Source organism: Protopterus annectens, chromosome 8.part0 (genome assembly GCF_019279795.1).
Source record: "Protopterus annectens isolate FY-2018-M chromosome 8.part0, PAN1.0, whole genome shotgun sequence".
Classification (NCBI taxonomy): domain Eukaryota; kingdom Metazoa; phylum Chordata; order Ceratodontiformes; family Protopteridae; genus Protopterus; species Protopterus annectens.
Window position 1 is genome coordinate 1,370,760,068 of NC_056741.1, and position 21,865 is coordinate 1,370,781,932.

Below are 21,865 nucleotides of genomic sequence, written 5' to 3' on the forward strand. Positions count from 1 at the left end.
GATCATTCAACCCTTATGAAACAAGACGATGCCCCTGACAACTTTAGAATTCTAGATGCAAATATTCAGTAATCTGAGGATTCAGAGTGTTTAGAAGGAAACAAAAAATATAGAAAGAAAGGCATTCACAGCAAATAACAAGGAAGAAAAAGAAAATGATTAATGTCTGTAAAGTAAAGAGAATACGTACTAAAAAGGACACTGCTCTGTTATGTAATAGACAAATTACAGGGAACGATAAAATTTTTCTCTCCGAAAACTTAACTCTACAGAAAAGGTGACATTTTTCAAAAGGAGAAGGTAGAAAAAAGAGGCAAGGAGCAGCTGTAAAGGAAGGAATCAAAACTGAATGTGGAAGGATTGAAGAACATTGCTGTAAGAAAAAGTAAGAGAAAGAGAGATGTTGATTACATGCCTCAAGGTGTGGATTTACAATACCAGCTGGATGAGAATTTAATACACAATGAAAACAGTGGGATTAATAAGACTAATAGTGATGAAGATCTGTTATTTGGAACAATTGATAGGGCAGATATTACTGTATTAGAAGTTGCTGGATGCTTTAGTTCTGGTCAGAAAAGATATTCTTGTAATTGGAGATTCAATTATTAGAGGAACTGATACTTATATTTGCAGAGAAGATAATGAACATTGAACAGTGTTATGCTTGCCAGGAGCAAAAATAGAAGATGTGAGGCAAGCCTTGGAACTCCTTTACATAAGAAAGTATGGATTTGTTTTTATTCATGTCGGTACAAATGATCTTATCTGCAAGGATTCTCTGACTGTTAGTAGGTAACTTACACTCCTCTTGGATAGTATAGCTTATACTGGTGTTAGGACATATTTTTCACAAATCACCTATAGAAAAGATAGGCAGGTCACCATGAATAAAAAGATTTTTTGAGTGAATTCTTACATGGAAAAAATTTCCTGTTTTAAAAAATGGAAATGTGTAGAGCATCCAAGCTTAGTTTTGGGCAAACATGTTTAGACAGGATGGCGTGCATTTGTCAAGATCAGGGAAGAGAATTTTTGCAGCAGATATTTTGAAATATTTGACAAGCACTAGGCAGGATTTTTACCAGGTCAAAATGTTAATAGTTCACAGACAGCAACATTTGATGCATCTCTGATGGTTTATGCTAGGTGCAATAATAATGTTTTTTTCTGTTGGAAAATTTGCTACATTCTCACAAAATTTATGTTATTGTTTGTGAAATATGGTTAAAGAGCAATGACTGGAAACCAGTTCTGTCAGGGTATAAATGATTTTACTGTAACAGACATTCTAACAAAAAAAGTGGAGGTATTATGATAGGGATTAAAGACATTTATGAGACCTGTGATTATTACATGTTCATTGATAACACCAATACTATAGACTGTGTAACTGTGACAATAAAGATAACCCTGGAACATATAGCAATTGTTGGAGTGTATAGATCACCAAAGTCAAGTGCAGATGACCTAGAGGAATCCATACATATTGTGCATGAAACGCAGGAGGGAAGAATAATATTAGCTGGGGACTTAATTTTACCAGAAACAGACTAGAATAAAATTGATTCAACAACATTAGTAAGGAAATTATTCATAACATATATTCAGTTACAATAATTGCTTCAGATTGCAAAAAACTACCAGGGTACGGAACATACTAGACATTGTTTGTGTTCCTAAAGAAATTACTGCTACTTCAAGCCAAGTTTTACCACCTTTGATGTGCAGTGATCATGGGGTTATAAAGTTTCATTTGTTGCTAGAAAATTCTGCCAAACTAAAATCTAAATCAATGCACAGAAGTTTAATTACAGATTATATGGAAGCAAAACAGTCACTATGTAAAACTAACTGGAGTGATGTGTTCAGTAGAAAAACTGCAGATAGAATGTGAAAAGTTTTGAAAGAGAAATTGTTTGAGTGCAAACAATAAAAAAAAAGTTTAACATCAGGATCTAGGCATACAACATCAGGGAGATATATTTCCATAAGAACAAGATATCTGATTAAGGTTAGAAACAAAAATATAAGAAATGGAAGAGAGGTCGAATTACAATTTTGAAAACTGAAATAAACAAGCTGGACAAATTCAGCATAGTACAAGACAAGATCAAGAAAATTTTGTAGAAATTTTATATAAAGATACTGAACATAATAGGAAACCGTTTTATAGATACATAAGATGTGGAAGGAGTAAAGACACACAAATTGATAAACTGCGTGCAGATTCTAAAATTTATTCTCAGACACAACAGATTATAGATATAGTTAGAAAATCTTATGCAAAACAGTTTGGCTCCACCAAGGGGTTGATACATTGTCCTAGTGACATTCAGGTAACCTCAGATACTAGAATCAAATTTGATTATATTGAAAAAGAACTGCACAAACTGGATCCAAACAGAGCATAGGGAAGAGACAGAATTAGTAATAATGACTTGAGAACACTTCAGCAAGATCTTACAGTATCATTATATCTATTATTCACTAGGTCATATAAATATGGGGAGATTCCTCAAGATTGAAGACATGCACTTATTAAACCTGTCTATAAGGGAAAGGGGAGTAGAACAAACCCAGAGCCATATAGACCCTTAAGTCTACTTTCATGAAAAATAACGGAGAAGGTAATATTGGATAAGTTATTGCCAGAACTGAATAGTTTGGGACTTGAAACCATATATCAGCATGAATATGTTGAATATATATCTATTACCACCTGTAACATGATGTTCTATAACAATATAATAACAGCTATGAATGAAAAATTGTGCTGTGATTTATATAGATTCAACTTCAGCATTTGATACGTTCATACACAAAACACTGCTGAATAAATTAGAAAACTAGGTATTGATGTACTCTTGATAAGGTGGATAGCTGCATGGCTTACAGATGGAATATGGCAAGTATCATACAGCAATTGGACAGGTGAAATTCTTGGTTACAGTCAAGGTGTCCCACAGGGCTCTGTCCTAGGCCCTTACTTGTTTAGATTGTATCTTTCAGACCTATTTTTTTCATCTGAGGTGTTCTGCAGTCTATATGCAGATGACCTGAAATTGGATAAACTGATTACATGTGCTACAAATAAAAGAACTGTCTGTAAAAGAACTTGACTAAATTGACCCTTTGGGCACATGAGAAATAATATGCTGATAAATACATCAAAAAGTGAGCATATGAGGTTTGGAAGACATAAACTGAAAGGTGAATATTTAACACAGCACACAGTGATTGAAACTGTAGACTAATTTAAGGACCTGGATATATGGGTAGATTTAGCTATGAGTTTTTCTAATCATATCAACCAATTGGTTAATGAAAGTTATTGAACTATAGGTTGTATAAAAAGATTTATAAAGTCTAGGAAACCAGAAATGATGAAGTCATTGTTTGTTAGTTACATTAGACTCACACTTGAGTATAGAACAACAATATGGAAAACTTATAAGAAAACAAGCATGAGTAAACTGGAAAGAGTACAGAGGAAATATACTAAGGGCATCCATGGATGTGAAAATTTAAGTTATTATGAAAGACTAAAATATCTGAACTTGTACAGTGTGTCTTATACATATCTAAAAGGAGATCATATTCAGGTATATAGGGCATTTAGAAACAACTACCTCTGGGAATGTTTGGGGTTATCAAAAAGTAGCAGAGAATCATCAGACAACCTATGTAGAAGATTCTATAGGAATGAGAAGTGTACTAATTGAGTCTCTGAGAGGGCAGCCGATTCATGGAACAGACTACCAAATTACATTAAAGCAAGTATTAGTTTAGATATTTTTAACAGCCTGGACACTTATTATGAGAGAAAGTATTTTGGCATATTGGCAAGCTAGAAGGGCATTAATGTTCGTGCTTGAAATATTTGTATCTATTTGTATGTATGTAACAAAGAAAGATAATCCTGTCCAAAAATAGGAAGGGCTATGCCCAACAGGCAAAAATCTCCCTCATTAGTCTCAACAAGCAACTCAGGAGACTAATCAAGTCCACTAAAGCCAAATTTGGGACAAAAATAGCCTCACAGGCTAAGGATGACCATAAGGCATTTTTCGTTTATGTAAACACCCTTAAGGGGAACACCCAACATTGTGCTGAACTAAAAATAAATGAAACTCCCTATATGAACTGGAGGATACAGCACATTTGCTGGCCAACAAATTTATCCCCAGTGTCATCCCATCACCCTCCCCAGTTACCATTTTTCCCTCAATATATCACTATATGACAGGTCCTCACTGCACTCTCCAAAGTTAAAAACACAACATCGATGGTTCGGGATAATAGTACAGGATGCCTCCTAAATAGCTTGAAACATAACATATCAGGTCCATTAGAATCTCTGTTCAAGGGAATAGACAAGCTTCTTCCCTAGGTAATGAAGGACTGCAACCATCATCCCTCTACACAAAGGGGAGACCATCAATAGAACCAGGACACTTCAGACCCATAAGTTTGACCATGGATGGAATTATCATAGCCCTGATAAACAAAGACATAGTAAATCTTAAAACACTAGCCCATCCCAGTTTGGTTTCATCAAGGGCAGGTCAGGCCTACTAAACCTGGTGATCTTTCTTGAAAAGGTCACTATAGTCATGGATGAGGGGAAAATATAATAATGCCTACCTTGACCTTGCAAAGGCACTTGACACCATACTTCACTCAGGTATTACAGACAAACTTACAAATTTAGGCATAAATCCCTACATTATGAAGTTGGGGTGGGGGAATTCACCTCCACCAAGAAGTCTCTTATTAGTGTTACCCCACAGGGCTGGGCACTGGAACCCCTCCTGTTTGTAATATACTTCTGTGAAATCAAGTAAAAGTAGGTTGCCGTTGACTGACCAAATCTGTTGACGACTGCAAGATGTGTGAAATCAATGAACCCCCCAAAGGTGTAGATATCCCCCCCAGGAGGGTCTGACACAAATAACTGGTGCCAGAGTGATGGCTTAAATGTCAATGCAAAAAAAAACATAATTATACCTTAGTGGAAGATGATCACCCCTACAAATTACAACACTTAATAACACTCCACTAAGAAAAGACCCAGTTGTAAGGGACTTGGAAACTCAAGTTGACAGTAACCTGAACTTTGATCAGTATGTGTTCCTGGTGGTTAGACAATCCTTCTATATTGCCCGACTTATAAGTAGGAGGATGGCATGCAGATCTAAGGAGATCAAAGTCTCATATACTCAGCCCTCATTAAACCAATAACTGAGTACACTGCACCATCCGGCATGTACCTGACCAAGCATTTGCAACAGCTGGACTGGCTACAGAAGCTCCTCACTAAAAGAATAAGGGTGTAAATAACATGTCTTATGCAGACCGCATCAAAGCCCTATCCCTGTACTTGGTTTCCTACAGACTATTGAGGGGTGATTTATTCCTAACCTACAAGCCATGGTTAGATCCAGTCCTGTTGGATCTGCTACACATTCACAAAACAAACAGCACTAGAATTACATGATCTAAGTATCTAAACCTCATCTATGATGTAAACAAAACATGTTGGAGAAACAGGTATGTGTCTCAGAGATTACCCCTTCACTGAAACAGACCCCCCCATTCATGTGAACCAAAGGTCTTCCCTAAGCCTATTCAAACAAACTCTGGACCAATGGATGGGAAATTGCAAATTCACCCCTGGCTTGTCAACTGTGTCCCTTATGGACAGCAGCAACTTGCATATGCCCTAAGGCATAGGCATATACCAAAGTAACTCTAGTCCTTGGGCATTGATAGTTATTAAAATAATTGGGGAGTGAATAGTTAAGTTTAAAAAGGCTCTAGGGCCATTAGCCTAGTAACCTCCTAAGATTCATTTCTTTAATTTTAAACAGTTTAACAATTATTTCTTTTTGTACATCTTCTACAGATTTGCTTGATAACAAAACATTTTTATATCACGCTTGAAACCTCTCCTCATACAGTACACAGCCTTCTTATACAGGGCATAACTCTCACAACAAAGTTTTACTCTCCTTAGGTTTTTCTGTCTTACTTTCAGCTCTTCACACTTCTAACTCTTCTGTGAGTTCTTATAATTGTGAGAAATGATTTAATGTTGTCTTATTCTTTCACTGATCTTCCCTTGTCTGTTTCTCATACCTCACACATGATTCTGAATCAAACTAAGTTACATTTCCATTATTGGGGCAACAGATGTCATGAACGGTTGGAATGTTACTACTCTGTCATGTCTGAAAATCTGTAGAAGATGCATATTAATGCAACTTTTTCTTGACTTTCTTAGTGAATTCAGTTTTTGAAAATTGTCCGTAATAGGGAGCATTTGTCCATCATTACTTTGGCTTTGTCTCTGCTTGTTGAGGAAAGAAGTGAACAGCTGCGATCCTCTCTGAGATAGGAAACTTGTCTGATGTATTGTTTCATAGAATTGTTCCCAAAACATGTGTAGAAATAAAAGTAAAATCCTGGTTTCATCTAATAACGAAACAACTGTAACCATAGAATATTCACCTATTTGTACTCCTAACATATGTTTCTGTTTACATATGTATGACAAGGGGTTTTGCATGCAAGTATTTTCCAGTAAGTGCCACTGACATGTTGACTGTCTGCCTTTTGTTACAAATAAAAGAGCTCTCTTAGCTCCTGTTTAACACATCAAAATAAAAGGAATACAGACATTGGACTGCTGAAAGGTTCACCCTGGACACCTACGGCTGCTTTCCTTCAATATTCAACCACAGACTGTATGTCTGTCAACAGTACTCCTAACCAGTGTTTCAGTATCACAGCTGAAAAGAAACGCGAACAAAACGTAAAAATGAACACATTCATCCTTTTGTTTAAGGGGCTTAAGAGATGGGATGTATACACATTGCTATTTAAATAAATAATACATTCGGTGACAGTCTGCAAGGGAAGTATAACTTTTTGTATAAACATCAGCGGCAGCAGTGTGATCTTTGCGACCGTGGGCTAACGTTCCAAACGCTGATTACAGCTGTTGCCCTGATAATGGAAAAGTACACAAACTAAAGAACCAAGTAAATCACAACATTCACAGGCCTTGACAATTCTTTACTTCAGTAACATGATAACCAATAACCTCAACAGGATCTTATGCCCTCATGTAGAAAATATGATGGATATACAGTAGTTCTTTTTCTCAGATAACAGTATTTCTAAAAGTTATATTTCATTATAGCAATATCCTTTCTCTATCAAACTCAGAGCCGCATATCCAGGTGGCTACTTATGCAATATTTTTCAAACAAAAGACAAAATAACTTCCTCTGATTACTTCTATCACCATGTAACATCTGGTATTCAGGGTAGCTAAAAGCCCAATGAAGACTGCATGCAACAAGCCACCCTCATCAGCATGTATGTTACACTGTAGACAGACACAGAATACCAGACCGCATGATGAACGTTCTGAAGAGTGGCACAAATTAAAAGCACAAATCTTATGAAGTTATAGTTTATTGCGCAGCCAGCTTTATTTAGAGGAAGCTTATTTCTGATTCTTTGATTTCCACTCCTATTTTCTATATCATATCTATGCCTCTCTGTTCCCTCTTTTTCACAACTCCTCATGTCTCCTCCTCGTATCCTTGCCCTAGGTATACTGCCAACCCTTCCTTATCTTTCCCTAATCCTCTCATTTCTGAGCACCCTGTGCCCTAGTATGATCACGTCCCATTCCCTCTTTTCATTGGTATCGCAACCACTTCAGCCTCAGCACTCACTTTTGATGCACTTGCAGCTCAGTCATAATCTCTCCTAGGTTTTGGAATACCGGACAAGATCCAGACTCTTTTCCTTCTCTTTCGTGTTTTCAGTCTCTTTCATTTTTAATGACTTATGTACTCTTGAATTCTTGGCACTTCTAGTCTTTATTCAAATGGGCTTTCTTCGTCCTTCATGTCATTTCTTTGGTGCCTTTCCCATTTCTTGCTTGCCTGTCTAATTCCTCTCTGGTGTTTCTCTTTCTGTTTTCTACATTCATCTCCTCTCAGAATGCTGCTAGTTTCCTCCATTGCCCAGCTACTATTGCTCCCTCACTTTCACCAGCCCATACAACCTTTTCTTGTATTTTTCCTTACGTGGCCAGTTCTACTGTCTTCCAAATAGTTTCCTCTGCTCCTTCATCCTTTCCCCTAGGAATATCTGACTTTTTGCTGCCTCCTCCTTCTCTTATCACATCCACTCCCTTTTTTTGCCATAGTTTACTTTTCTTGAACAATTTTCACCCTCTCTCTTCCTTTTCATTGCAGTTCTAAAATACAACACTCCTAATGTACCTTCTAAATTTTTTTAGGACTGTGGGAGTCTCCATAATCTGATGCAGATGAACTCTCTGAGCATTACACCCATCCTCTCCATCTTCGATCCGCCAATTTGCATTCAGTAACAAGTAAAACAGTTCTGGCTACAATCAGAGTTACAGTTTGGAGATAATAGCTGAAATTCCAACACTCCTGGCTATAATCAGAGTTACAGTTTGGAGATAATAGCTGAAATTCCAACACTCTTGGCTACAATCAGAGTTACAGTTTGGAGATAATAACTGAAATTCCAACACTCCTGGCTATAATCAGAGTTACAGTTTGGAGATAATAGCTGAAATTCCAACACTCCTGGCTATAATCAGAGTTACAGTTTGGAGATAATAGCTAAAATTCCATTTTTTCATCCTTCCCTTCTCCTCTCAGGGCATTCATTTTTAGAGATCATTTGTTGAAGCATTAAGACATACTTGGCCAGGGAAAGAGCTGTGCTAGAACCCACCAAATGTTGATTTTCTCTTAGCTGAAGACATGAGATTTAGGGTGGTCTTAGTAGAGCTCTGGATATGTACCATATTACTTGAAAATGGTAATACTGCATGATGCAGTAAAATGTTCATGTTGCATGTGATGAGTAAAGGAGGTGTGATATGTGGCCCTGCTTGCTGCTCTAACTGTGCTTGGTGATACACTGCAACACTGACTTTACATATTTTTATCAGTAATAAGAAGGTGGGGGAATGCCCTCATTCCTGATTTAGATAGAAGATGAGAGAACAATAATTACTTAACCCCAGATCTGTCTACTAGGCTTAAGCAGTCAAATATTCTACACCTGAGTTTTCAAATGTTATATGATGTAGATAAGTGAGGGGAATATTTTCTTCAAGAAGCAATGAGGTGATTCAACAGTGATGTTACTGTGCAGAACAGAGCTTTAAGAAGGCCTTGACAATCTCTCTTCCACCTGACACTGACTTGGGTAAACCAACTTACATCTTCAGCCTTTTAAAAATAATTTCATTATTATTATGATTGCTTTATTGTCTCCTTTCTGCCCCTTAACTTACAGTGGGTGAGAAACTGTTTAGCTGTTAGAAAGTCATTATTTAAATATTTAACATTTATTTACCGGGAAAGTCCAACTTGGAACAAAGCCAATTTTCAGCTGAGGCCTGGGGAGAAATGCTCCAGACACAATCTCTGTGATATTAAATTCATGTTCAGTATGATGCCCACTAAAATGAATTGAAATACCCATCTACTGTGGCCTATTTCTTGCCTTTTCTGTTGTGGTATCTCTGTACCAATTAAGATAGGAGAGAGTGTGTTTATATGTCTGCATGCAACTTTGCTTGGAGCTCTAGTTTCCTCTCATGTCCCAAAACTATAAGTGTGTGTGTGTGCGTGCGTGCGTGCGTGTGTGTGTGTGTGTGTGTGTGTGTGTGTGTGTGTGTGTGCGTGTGTGTGTGCGCGCGCACGCGTGCACGAGTTTGCTGTACTACTCTGTCATCCTGTAGAGGAATGGTTCTATGCTTATGCCCTCTACTTGTTGGGATGGGCTCTGGCTACCCTGTGCCTGTGAACATAATGAAATGTGTGGAAATGTATGATAAAAGCTGCTGTAGAACATTCCTTAGTGATCTTCAGCAGACTATGATATTCTAGCATCAGATAAAGTTTGTCTTAGGCATGGAATAATGTTAACAACAATCATCAAGACAGAGTACAGATTATCCCTACTTCTGCACTTTGCTTATTGTTGCATATATTGCATATTTCATTGTCACCAAGTTTTGTATTCTGTAACTAAGTAATGCCTGAAAAGAGGCCTTAAAAGTCTAGTTCTAATACCTGCTAAATAAGTAACTCACCTCGCCTGTTTGTTTCCCTGTATCCAAACATGGTATAAAACAAAAAAAATAATTTGAGCACTGTCTCTGTGATTTCACTTTCATCTCCATTCTCACATAGCTTCATAGCACTAGGCTAACTGCTCTTGTGAGCCTAGCCAATTATCTCTTGTGAGACTCAAACCCTGCACCTTGTATTTGTAAGGCAAACACCTTAACCATTAGGCCAACTTCCCAACCCAATCTCTGAAGAAAACTGGGTACATGCTAAAACCAGCAAGTATATGTGGCTAAATTAACTATTGATAAACTCTTACAAAATCAGAGCACATAGTTATTGCATCACAGATCCACATTTTCAGTGTTTCCTTATCATCAGTATCACTTTAAGAATTCTTTATTACTTCTTTCCAAAATAGATTATTGCTGTGCCCTTGCAAATTACACATCTATTGCTAAACTTATCTTGGCAAATTAAAGGAAGACTACTGCCTCTGAGTGTTTGACTTTTAAAAGTGAATTACCACTAACTCTTTTCATTGTGGCTTTTGTAAGAACCACAGTAGCACGATCATCTTACTCCATTTTATGGATGATATAAAAGGTGCCACACTGATAAGCAATTACTGACTGGTACATTTTTTTTACTGATGTTACAATATTACTTTCTGAAAGAACCCATCAGTCTCACAAATCACGATCTGGTGTTATATGAGCTTTCAATCCCACAAGTTCATAGGTTCATAGGTGTTTATTAGGCTAACAACCACAAAGGCCTTTTTAAGCCTAGCCATGCAGCACAAATCTCTGAAGAGTTCTGATACCTTTGATAAGTGTAAGCATGGGCCTGGGTGATGAACCATTTATAGGTTACGTGTTAAGTGTTATTAAGACTATCTATATGGACTTCAGGTGAAATTCAGATCTGATGTCTTCTGCCTGATTGCCTGTAGTAATTACAGATTATATGGAAGCAAAACAGTCACTATGTAAAACTAACTGGAGTGATGTGTTCAGTGGAAAAACTGCAGATAGAATGTGAAAAGTTTTGAAAGAGAAATTGTTTGAGTGCAAACAATAAAAAAAAAGTTTAACATCAGGATCTAGGCATACAACATCAGGGAGATATATTTCCATAAGAACAAGATATCTGATTAAGGTTAGAAACAAAAATATAAGAAATGGAAGAGAGGTCGAATTACAATTTTGAAAACTGAAATAAACAAGCTGGACAAATTCAGCATAGTACAAGACAAGATCAAGAAAATTTTGTAGAAATTTTATATAAAGATACTGAACATAATAGGAAACCGTTTTATAGATACATAAGATGTGGAAGGAGTAAAGACACACAAATTGATAAACTGCATGCAGATTCTAAAATTTATTCTCAGACACAACAGAGTATAGATATAGTTACAAAATCTTATGCAAAACAGTTTGGCTCCACCAAGGGGTTGATACATTGTCCTAGTGACATTCAGGTAACCTCAGATACTAGAATCAAACTTGATTATATTGAAAAAGAATTGCACAAACTGGATCCAAACAGAGCATAGGGAAGAGACAGAATTAGTAATAATGACCTGAGAACACTTCAGCAAGATCTTACAGTATCATTATATCTATTATTCACTAGGTCATATAAATATGGGGAGATTCCTCAAGATTGAAGACATGCACTTATTAAACCTGTCTATAAGGGAAAGGGGAGTAGAACAAACCCAGAGCCATATAGACCCTTAAGTCTACTTTCATGAAAAATAACGGAGAAGGTAATATTGGATAAGTTATTGTCAGAACTGAATAGTTTGGGACTTGAAACCATATATCAGCATGAATATGTTGAATATATATCTATTACCACCTGTAACATGATGTTCTATAACAATATAATAACAGCTATGAATGAAAAATTGTGCTGTGATTTATATAGATTCAACTTCAGCATTTGATACGTTCATACACAAAACACTGCTGAATAAATTAGAAAAACTAGGTATTGATGTACTCTTGATAAGGTGGATAGCTGCATGGCTTACAGATGGAATATGGCAAGTATCATACAGCAATTGGACAGGTGAAATTCTTTGTTACAGTCAAGGTGTCCCACAGGGCTCTGTCCTAGGCCCTTACTTGTTTAGATTGTATCTTTCAGACCTATTTTTTTCATCTGAGGTGTTCTGCAGTCTATATGCAGATGACCTGAAATTGGATAAACTGATTACATGTGCTACAAATAAAAGAACTGTCTGTAAAAGAACTTGACTAAATTGACCCTTTGGGCACATGAGAAATAATATGCTGATAAATACATCAAAAAGTGAGCATATGAGGTTTGGAAGACATAAACTGAAAGGTGAATATTTAACACAGCACACAGTGATTGAAACTGTAGACTAATTTAAGGACCTGGATATATGGGTAGATTTAGCTATGAGTTTTTCTAATCATATCAACCAATTGGTTAATGAAAGTTATTGAACTATAGGTTGTATAAAAAGATTTATAAAGTCTAGGAAACCAGAAATGATGAAGTCATTGTTTGTTAGTTACATTAGACTCACACTTGAGTATAGAACAACAATATGGAAAACTTATAAGAAAACAAGCATGAGTAAACTGGAAAGAGTACAGAGGAAATATACTAAGGGCATCCATGGATGTGAAAATTTAAGTTATTATGAAAGACTAAAATATCTGAACTTGTACAGTGTGTCTTATACATATCTAAAAGGAGATCATATTCAGGTATATAGGGCATTTAGAAACAACTACCTCTGGGAATGTTTGGGGTTATCAAAAAGTAGCAGAGAATCATCAGACAACCTATGTAGAAGATTCTATAGGAATGAGAAGTGTACTAATTGAGTCTCTGAGAGGGCAGCCGATTCATGGAACAGACTACCAAATTACATTAAAGCAAGTATTAGTTTAGATATTTTTAACAGCCTGGACACTTATTATGAGAGAAAGTATTTTGGCATATTGGCAAGCTAGAAGGGCATTAATGTTCGTGCTTGAAATATTTGTATCTATTTGTATGTATGTAACAAAGAAAGATAATCCTGTCCAAAAATAGGAAGGGCTATGCCCAACAGGCAAAAATCTCCCTCATTAGTCTCAACAAGCAACTCAGGAGACTAATCAAGTCCACTAAAGCCAAATTTGGGACAAAAATAGCCTCACAGGCTAAGGATGACCATAAGGCATTTTTCGTTTATGTAAACACCCTTAAGGGGAACACCCAACATTGTGCTGAACTAAAAATAAATGAAACTCCCTATATGAACTGGAGGATACAGCACATTTGCTGGCCAACAAATTTATCCCCACTGTCACCCCATCACCCACCCCAGTTACCATTTTTCCCTCAATATATCACTATATGACAGGTCCTCACTGCACTCTCCAAAGTTAAAAACACAACATCGATGGTCCCTGATAATAGTACAGGATGCCTCCTAAATAGCTTGAAACATAACATATCAGGTCCATTTGAATCTCTGTTCAAGGGAATAGACAAGCTTCTTCCCTAGGTAATGGAGGACTGCAACCATCATCCCTCTACACAAAGGGGAGACCATCAATAGAACCAGGACACTACAGACCCATAAGTTTGACCATGGATGGAATTATCATAGCCCTGATAAACAAAGACATAGTAAATCTTAAAACACTAGCCCATCCCAGTTTGGTTTCATCAAGGGCAGGTCAGGCCTACTAAACCTGGTGATCTTTCTTGAAAAGGTCACTATAGTCATGGATGAGGGGAAAATATAATAATGCCTACCTTGACCTTGCAAAGGCACTTGACACCATACTTCACTCAGGTATTACAGACAAACTTACAAATTTAGGCATAAATCCCTACATTATGAAGTTGGGGTGGGGGAATTCACCTCCACCAAGAAGTCTCTTATTAGTGTTACCCCACAGGGCTGGGCACTGGAACCCCTCCTGTTTGTAATATACTTCTGTGAAATCAAGTAAAAGTAGGTTGCCGTTGACTGACCAAATCTGCTGACGACTGCAAGATGTGTGAAATCAATGAACCCCCCAAAGGTGTAGATATCCCCCCCAGGAGGGTCTGACACAAATAACTGGTGCCAGAGTGATGGCTTAAATGTCAATGCAAAAAAAAACATAATTATACCTTAGTGGAAGATGATCACCCCTACAAATTACAACACTTAATAACACTCCACTAAGAAAAGACCCAGTTGTAAGGGACTTGGAAACTCAAGTTGACAGTAACCTGAACTTTGATCAGTATGTGTTCCTGGTGGTTAGACAATCCTTTTATATTGCCCGACTTATAAGTAGGAGGATGGCATGCAGATCTAAGGAGATCAAAGTCTCATATACTCAGCCCTCATTAAACCAATAACTGAGTACACTGCACCCTCCGGCATGTACCTGACCAAGCATTTACAACAGCTGGACTGGCTACAGAAGCTCCTCACTAAAAGAATAAGGGTGTAAATAACATGTCTTATTCAGACCGCATCAAAGCCCTATCCCTGTACTTGGTGTCCTACAGACTATTGAGGGGTGATTTATTCCTAACCTACAAGCCATGGTTTGATCCAGTCCTGTTGGATCTGCTACACATTCGCAAAACAAACAGGACTAGAATTACATGATCTAAGTATCTAAACCTCATCTATGATGTAAACAAAACATGTTGGAGAAACAGGTATGTGTCTCAGAGATTACCCCTTCACTGAAACAGACCCCCCCATTCATGTGAATCAAAGGTCTTCCCTAAGCCTATTCAAGCACACTCTGGACCAATGGATGGGAAATTGCAAATTCACCCCTGGCTTGTCAACTGTGTCCCTTATGGACAGCAGCAACTTGCATATGCCCTAAGGCATAGGCATATACCAAAGTAACTCTAGTCCTTGGGCATTGATAGTTATTAAAATAATTGGGGAGTGAATAGTTAAGTTTAAAAAGGCTCTAGGGCCATTAGCCTAGTAACCTCCTAAGATTCATTTCTTTAATTTTAAACAGTTTAACAATTATTTCTTTTTGTACATCTTCTACAGATTTGCTTGATAACAAAACATTTTTATATCACGCTTGAAACCTCTCCTCATACAGTACACAGCCTTCTTATACAGGGCACAACTCTCACAGCAAAGTTTTACTCTCCTTAGGTTTTTCTGTCTTACGTTCAGCTCTTCACACTTCTAACTCTTCTGTGAGTTCTTATAATTGTGAGAAATGATTTAATGTTGTCTTATTCTTTCACTGATCTTCCCTTGTCTGTTTCTCATACCTGACACATGATTCTGAATTAAACTAAGTTACATTTCCATTATCGGGGCAACAGATGTCATGAACGGTTGGAATGTTACCACTCTGTCATGTCTGAAAATCTGTAGAAGATGCATATTGATGCAACTTTTTCTTGACTTTCTTAGTGAATTCAGTTTTTGAAAATTGTCCGTAATAGGGAGCATTTGTCCATCATTACTTTGGCTTTGTCTCTGCTTGTTGAGGAAAGAAGTGAACAGCTGCGATCCTCTCTGAGATAGGAAACTTGTCTGATGTATTGTTTCATAGAATTGTTCCCAAAACATGTGTAGAAATAAAAGTAAAATCCTGGTTTCATCTAATAACGAAACAACTGTAACCATAGAATATTCACCTATTTGTACTCCTAACATATGTTTCTGTTTACATATGTATGACAAGGGGTTTTGCATGCAAGTATTTTCCAGTAAGTGCCACTGACATGTTGACTGTCTGCCTTTTGTTACAAATAAAAGAGCTCTCTTAGCTCCTGTTTAACACATCAAAATAAAAGGAATACAGACATTGGACTGCTGAAAGGTTCACCCTGGACACCTACGGCTGCTTTCCTTCAATATTCAACCACAGACTGTATGTCTGTCAACAGTACTCTAACCAGTGTTTCAGTATCACAGCTGAAAAGAAACGCGAACAAAACGTAAAATGAACACATTCATCCTTTTGTTTAAGGGGCTTAAGAGATGGGATGTATACACATTGCTATTTAAATAAATAATACATTCGTGACAGTCTGCAAGGGAAGTATAACTTTTTGTATAAACATCAGCGGCAGCAGTGTGATCTTTGCGACCGTGGGCTAACGTTCCAAACGCTGATTACAGCTGTTGCCCTGATAATGGAAAAGTACACAAACTAAAGAACCAAGTAAATCACAACATTCACAGGCCTTGACAATTCTTTACTTCAGTAACATGATAACCAATAACCTCAACAGGATCTTATGCCCTCATGTAGAAAATATGATGGATATACAGTAGTTCTTTTTCTCAGATAACAGTATTTCTAAAAGTTATATTTCATTATAGCAATATCCTTTCTCTATCAAACTCAGAGCCGCATATCCAGGTGGCTACTTATGCAATATTTTTCAAACAAAAGACAAAATAACTTCCTCTGATTACTTCTATCACCATGTAACATCTGGTATTCAGGGTAGCTAAAAGCCCAATGAAGACTGCATGCAACAAGCCACCCTCATCAGCATGTATGTTACACTGTAGACAGACACAGAATACCAGACCGCATGATGAACGTTCTGAAGAGTGGCACAAATTAAAAGCACAAATCTTATGAAGTTATAGTTTATTGCGCAGCCAGCTTTATTTAGAGGAAGCTTATTTCTGATTCTTTGATTTCCACTCCTATTTTCTATATCATATCTATGCCTCTCTGTTCCCTCTTTTTCACAACTCCTCATGTCTCCTCCTCGTATCCTTGCCCTAGGTATACTGCCAGCCCTTCCTTATCTTTCCCTAATCCTCTCATTTCTGAGCACCCTGTGCCCTAGTACGATCACGTCCCATTCCCTCTTTTCATTGGTATCGCAACCACTTCAGCCTCAGCTCTCACTTTTGATGCACTTCCAGCTCAGTCATAATCTCTCCTAGGTTTTGGAATACCAGACAAGATCCAGACTCTTTTCCTTCTCTTTCGTGTTTTCAGTCTCTTTCATTTTTAATGACTTATGTACTCTTGAATTCTTGGCACTTCTAGTCTTTATTCAAATGGGCTTTCTTCGTCCTTCATGTCATTTCTTTGGTGCCTTTCCCATTTCTTGCTTGCCTGTCTAATTCCTCTCTGGTGTTTCTCTTTCTGTTTTCTATATTCATCTCCTCTCACAATGCTGCTAGTTTCCTCCATTGCCCAGCTACTATTGCTCCCTCACTTTCACCAGCCCATACAACCTTTTCTTGTATTTTTACATGGCCAGTTCTACTATCTTCCAAATAGTTTCCTCTGCTCCTTCATCCTTTCCTCTAGGAATATATGACTTTTTGCTGCCTCCTCCTTCTCTTATCACATCCACTCCTTTTTTTGCCATAGTTTACTTTTCTTGAACAATTTTCACCCTCTCTCTTCCTTTTCATTGCAGTTCTAAAATACAACACTCCTAATGTACCTTCTAAATTTTTTTAGGACTGTGGGAGTCTCCATAATCTGATGTAGATGAACTCTCTGAGCATTACATCCATCCTCTCCATCTTCGATCCGCCAATTTGCATTCAGTAACAAGTAAAACAGTTCTGGCTACAATCAGAGTTACAGTTTGGAGATAATAGCTGAAATTCCAACACTCCTGGCTATAATCAGAGTTACAGTTTGGAGATAATAGCTGAAATTCCAACACTCTTGGCTACAATCAGAGTTACAGTTTGGAGATAATAACTGAAATTCCAACACTCCTGGCTATAATCAGAGTTACAGTTTGGAGATAATAGCTGAAATTCCAACACTCCTGGCTATAATCAGAGTTACAGTTTGGAGATAATAGCTAAAATTCCATTTTTTCATCCTTCCCTTCTCCTCTCAGGGCATTCATTTTTAGAGATCATTTGTTGAAGCATTAAGACATACTTGGCCAGGGAAAGAGCTGTGCTAGAACCCACCAAATGTTGATTTTCTCTTAGCTGAAGACATGAGATTTAGGGGTGGTCTTAGTAGAGCTCTGGATATGTACCATATTACTTGAAAATGGTAATACTGCATGATGCAGTAAAAATGTTCATGTTGCATGTGATGAGTAAAGGAGGTGTGATATGTGGCCCTGCTTGCTGCTCTAACTGTGCTTGGTGATACACTGCAACACTGACTTTACATATTTTTATCAGTAATAAGAAGGTGGGGGAATGCCCTCATTCCTGATTTAGATAGAAGATGAGAGAACAATAATTACTTAACCCCAGATCTGTCTACTAGGCTTAAGCAGTCAAATATTCTACACCTGAGTTTTCAAATGTTATATGATGTAGATAAGTGAGGGGAATATTTTCTTCAAGAAGCAATGAGGTGATTCAACAGTGATGTTACTGTGCAGAACAGAGCTTTAAGAAGGCCTTGACAATCTCTCTTCCACCTGACACTGACTTGGGTAAACCAACTTACATCTTCAGCCTTTTAAAAATAATTTCATTATTATTATGATTGCTTTATTGTCTCCTTTCTGCCCCTTAACTTACAGTGGGTGAGAAACTGTTTAGCTGTTAGAAATTCATTATTTAAATATTTAACATTTATTTACCGGGAAAGTCCAATTTGGAACAAAGCCAATTTTCAGCTGAGGCCCGAGGAGAAATGCTCCAGACACAATCTTTGTGATATTAAATTCATGTTCAGTATGATGCCCACCAAAATGAATTAAAATACCCATCTACTGTGGCCTATTTCTTGCCTTTTCTGTTGTGGTATCTCTGTACCAATTAAGATAGGAGAGAGTGTGTTTATGTGTCTGCATGCAACTTTGCTTGGAGCTCTAGTTTCCTCTCATGTCCCAAAACTATAAGTGTGTGTGTGTGTGTGTGTGTGTGTGTGTGTGTGTGTGTGTGTGTGTGTGTGTGTGTGTGTGTGTGTGTGCGTGTGCGCACGAAGTTTGCTGTACTACTCTGTCATCCTGTAGAGGAATGGTTCTATGCTTATGCCCTCTACTTGTTGGGATGGGCTCTGGCTACCCTGTGCCTGTGAACATAATGAAATGTGTGGAAATGTATGATAAAAGCTGCTGTAGAACATTCCTTAGTGATCTTCAGCAGACTATGATATTCTAGCATCAGATAAAGTTTGTCTTAGGCATGGAATAATGTTAACAACAATCATCAAGACAGAGTACAGATTATCCCTACTTCTGCACTTTGCTTATTGTTGCATATATTGCATATTTCATTGTCACCAAGTTTTGTATTCTGTAACTAAGTAATGCCTGAAAAGAGGCCTTAAAAGTCTAGTTCTAATACCTGCTAAATAAGTAACTCACCTCGCCTGTTTGTTTCCCTGTATCCAAACATGGTATAAAACAAAAAAAATAATTTGAGCACTGTCTCTGTGATTTCACTTTCATCTCCATTCTCACATAGCTTCATAGCACTAGGCTAACTGCTCTTGTGAGTCTAGCCAATTATCTCTTGTGAGACTCAAACCCTGCACCTTGTATTTGTAAGGCAAACACCTTAATCATTAGGCCAACCTCCCAACCCAATCTCTGAAGAAAACTGGGTACATGCTAAAACCAGCATGTATATGTGACTAAATTAACTATTGATAAACTCTTACAAAATCAGAGCACATAGTTATTGCATCACAGATCCACATTTTCAGTGTTTCCTTATCATCAGTATCACTTTAAGAATTCTTTATTACTTCTTTCCAAAATAGATTATTGCTGTGCCCTTGCAAATTACACATCTATTGCTAAACTTATCTTGGCAAATTAAAGGAAGACTACTGCCTCTGAGTGTTTGACTTTTAAAAGTGAATTACCACTAACTCTTTTCATTGTGGCTTTTGTAAGAACCACAGTAGCACGATCATCTTACTCCATTTTATGGATGATATAAAAGGTGCCACACTGATAAGCAATTACTGACTGGTACATTTTTTTTACTGATGTTACAATATTACTTTCTGAAAGAACCCATCAGTCTCACAAATCACGATCTGGTGTTATATGAGCTTTCAATCCCACAAGTTCATAGGTTCATAGGTGTTTATTAGGCTAACAACCACAAAGGCCTTTTTAAGCCTAGCCATGCAGCACAAATCTCTGAAGAGTTCTGATACCTTTGATAAGTGTAAGCATGGGCCTGGGTGATGAACCATTTACAGGTTACGTGTTAAGTGTTATTAAGACTACCTATATGGACTTCAGGTGAAATTCAGATCTGATGTCTTCTGCCTGATTGCTATCTCCACTGGTCTGTCTCAGCTCAACTCCCTTTTGCTGCTGAGTGCAGCAAAACCCTAGTTTAAACAGACAATTTTATCATCTATAATCATTATTTTTCCATGCCTCCTACTTTCTCTAAGTGACTACAAAAAGACTCCACAAAAAAGCCGCGGTGGTGATGCGGTTAGCGTTGTCGCCTCACAGCAAGAGGTTCTCCCGTTCGATTCTTGGCTGGAACACCTTCTGTGTTGAGTCTGCATGCCTTCCCTGTGGTTGAGTGACGTTAAAGACATGCAGGTAGGTGTGAGTGTGAATGGGTGTGCCTTCGTTGAAGGTTGGGCATCAGGTTGGCAACTTGGTACCATAAAAACACTGCCAATCATGAACGGACTGGTGTTCCGCTGTGGTGACCCCAAACCAGGAAAAGCCGAAAGTCTTTTTTTAGGGAAAAAGATGTTCTAAGAAAACAAAACTCACGATTAGCACCCCAAAGACAGTACAGTTGTGTAAGCTGCACTTACCCATGACAGTAGATCTTTGAATTCTTCACTGCTGCAGCATCCTTTAAGTTAAATGGCTTGTTTCCCCTGCCCTGGAAACAACAACCATCCAGCTTCAAGTAGAATAACAAAGCACCCTACTATTCCAACTACAACTACATACAAGAGTAGGGGCATGGAGGGTGGGTGCAGCAACTGCAGCAGTGAGGAATTCGAACTACTGTTATGGGCAAGTACAACTTACACAACTGTACCATGTTCATCACTCCCACTGCTGCAGTACCCTTTAGGCTATATGGGTTGATTAGCAAAGCCTATCTAACCTGGGAGGAGGAAGGATATGGATCCAGGAAGCTCTGGGGAATAGTGTTAGCAAACCTCGATATAGACCTTGAAAAGGAATCCATTTTGTAATGCTTTGTAAAGATATGAATGGAGGACCATGTAGCTGCCTCTAGAAAGCTATCAGAGTCCACCTCTTTCCAATGTGCCATCTATGAGGACAAGGCTCTAGTAGAATGTGCCTTGATACTGCCTGGGATGGGTTTACTGCTGCGGGAGTAACAAAAATCAATAGCTGTGAGCAACCACTTGGAAACTGTCTGTTTACACATAGGGTGCCCTCTTTTGGTTCTACTATAAGAAATAAACAACTGGTCAGATTTTTATAGGACTGTGCTCTGTCAAGATAGTACCTGAGCTGCATATACATGTCCAGAGTATGCAGAATCCTCTCTCTCTGTTTTTCAAGTTCAGCATAGAAACCTGGGAGACTGATGTCTTGATTCAAACTGTACTCTGAAATCACTTTGGGCAGAAAAGAGAAGTTTGTTCTTAATGTGATCTTAGCTCTGTGGAATATGAGGTAAGGTATACGGTTCACACACCATGAGAGCTTGCAACTTGGGTACTCTTCTTGCAGATGTCAAAGCAATGATGAGTACAGTTTTCCAAGTCAATAACCTTAAATCAGTCTGATGAGCAGTTTCAAAAGGTGACATGTCAATTTTCCAGCACAAA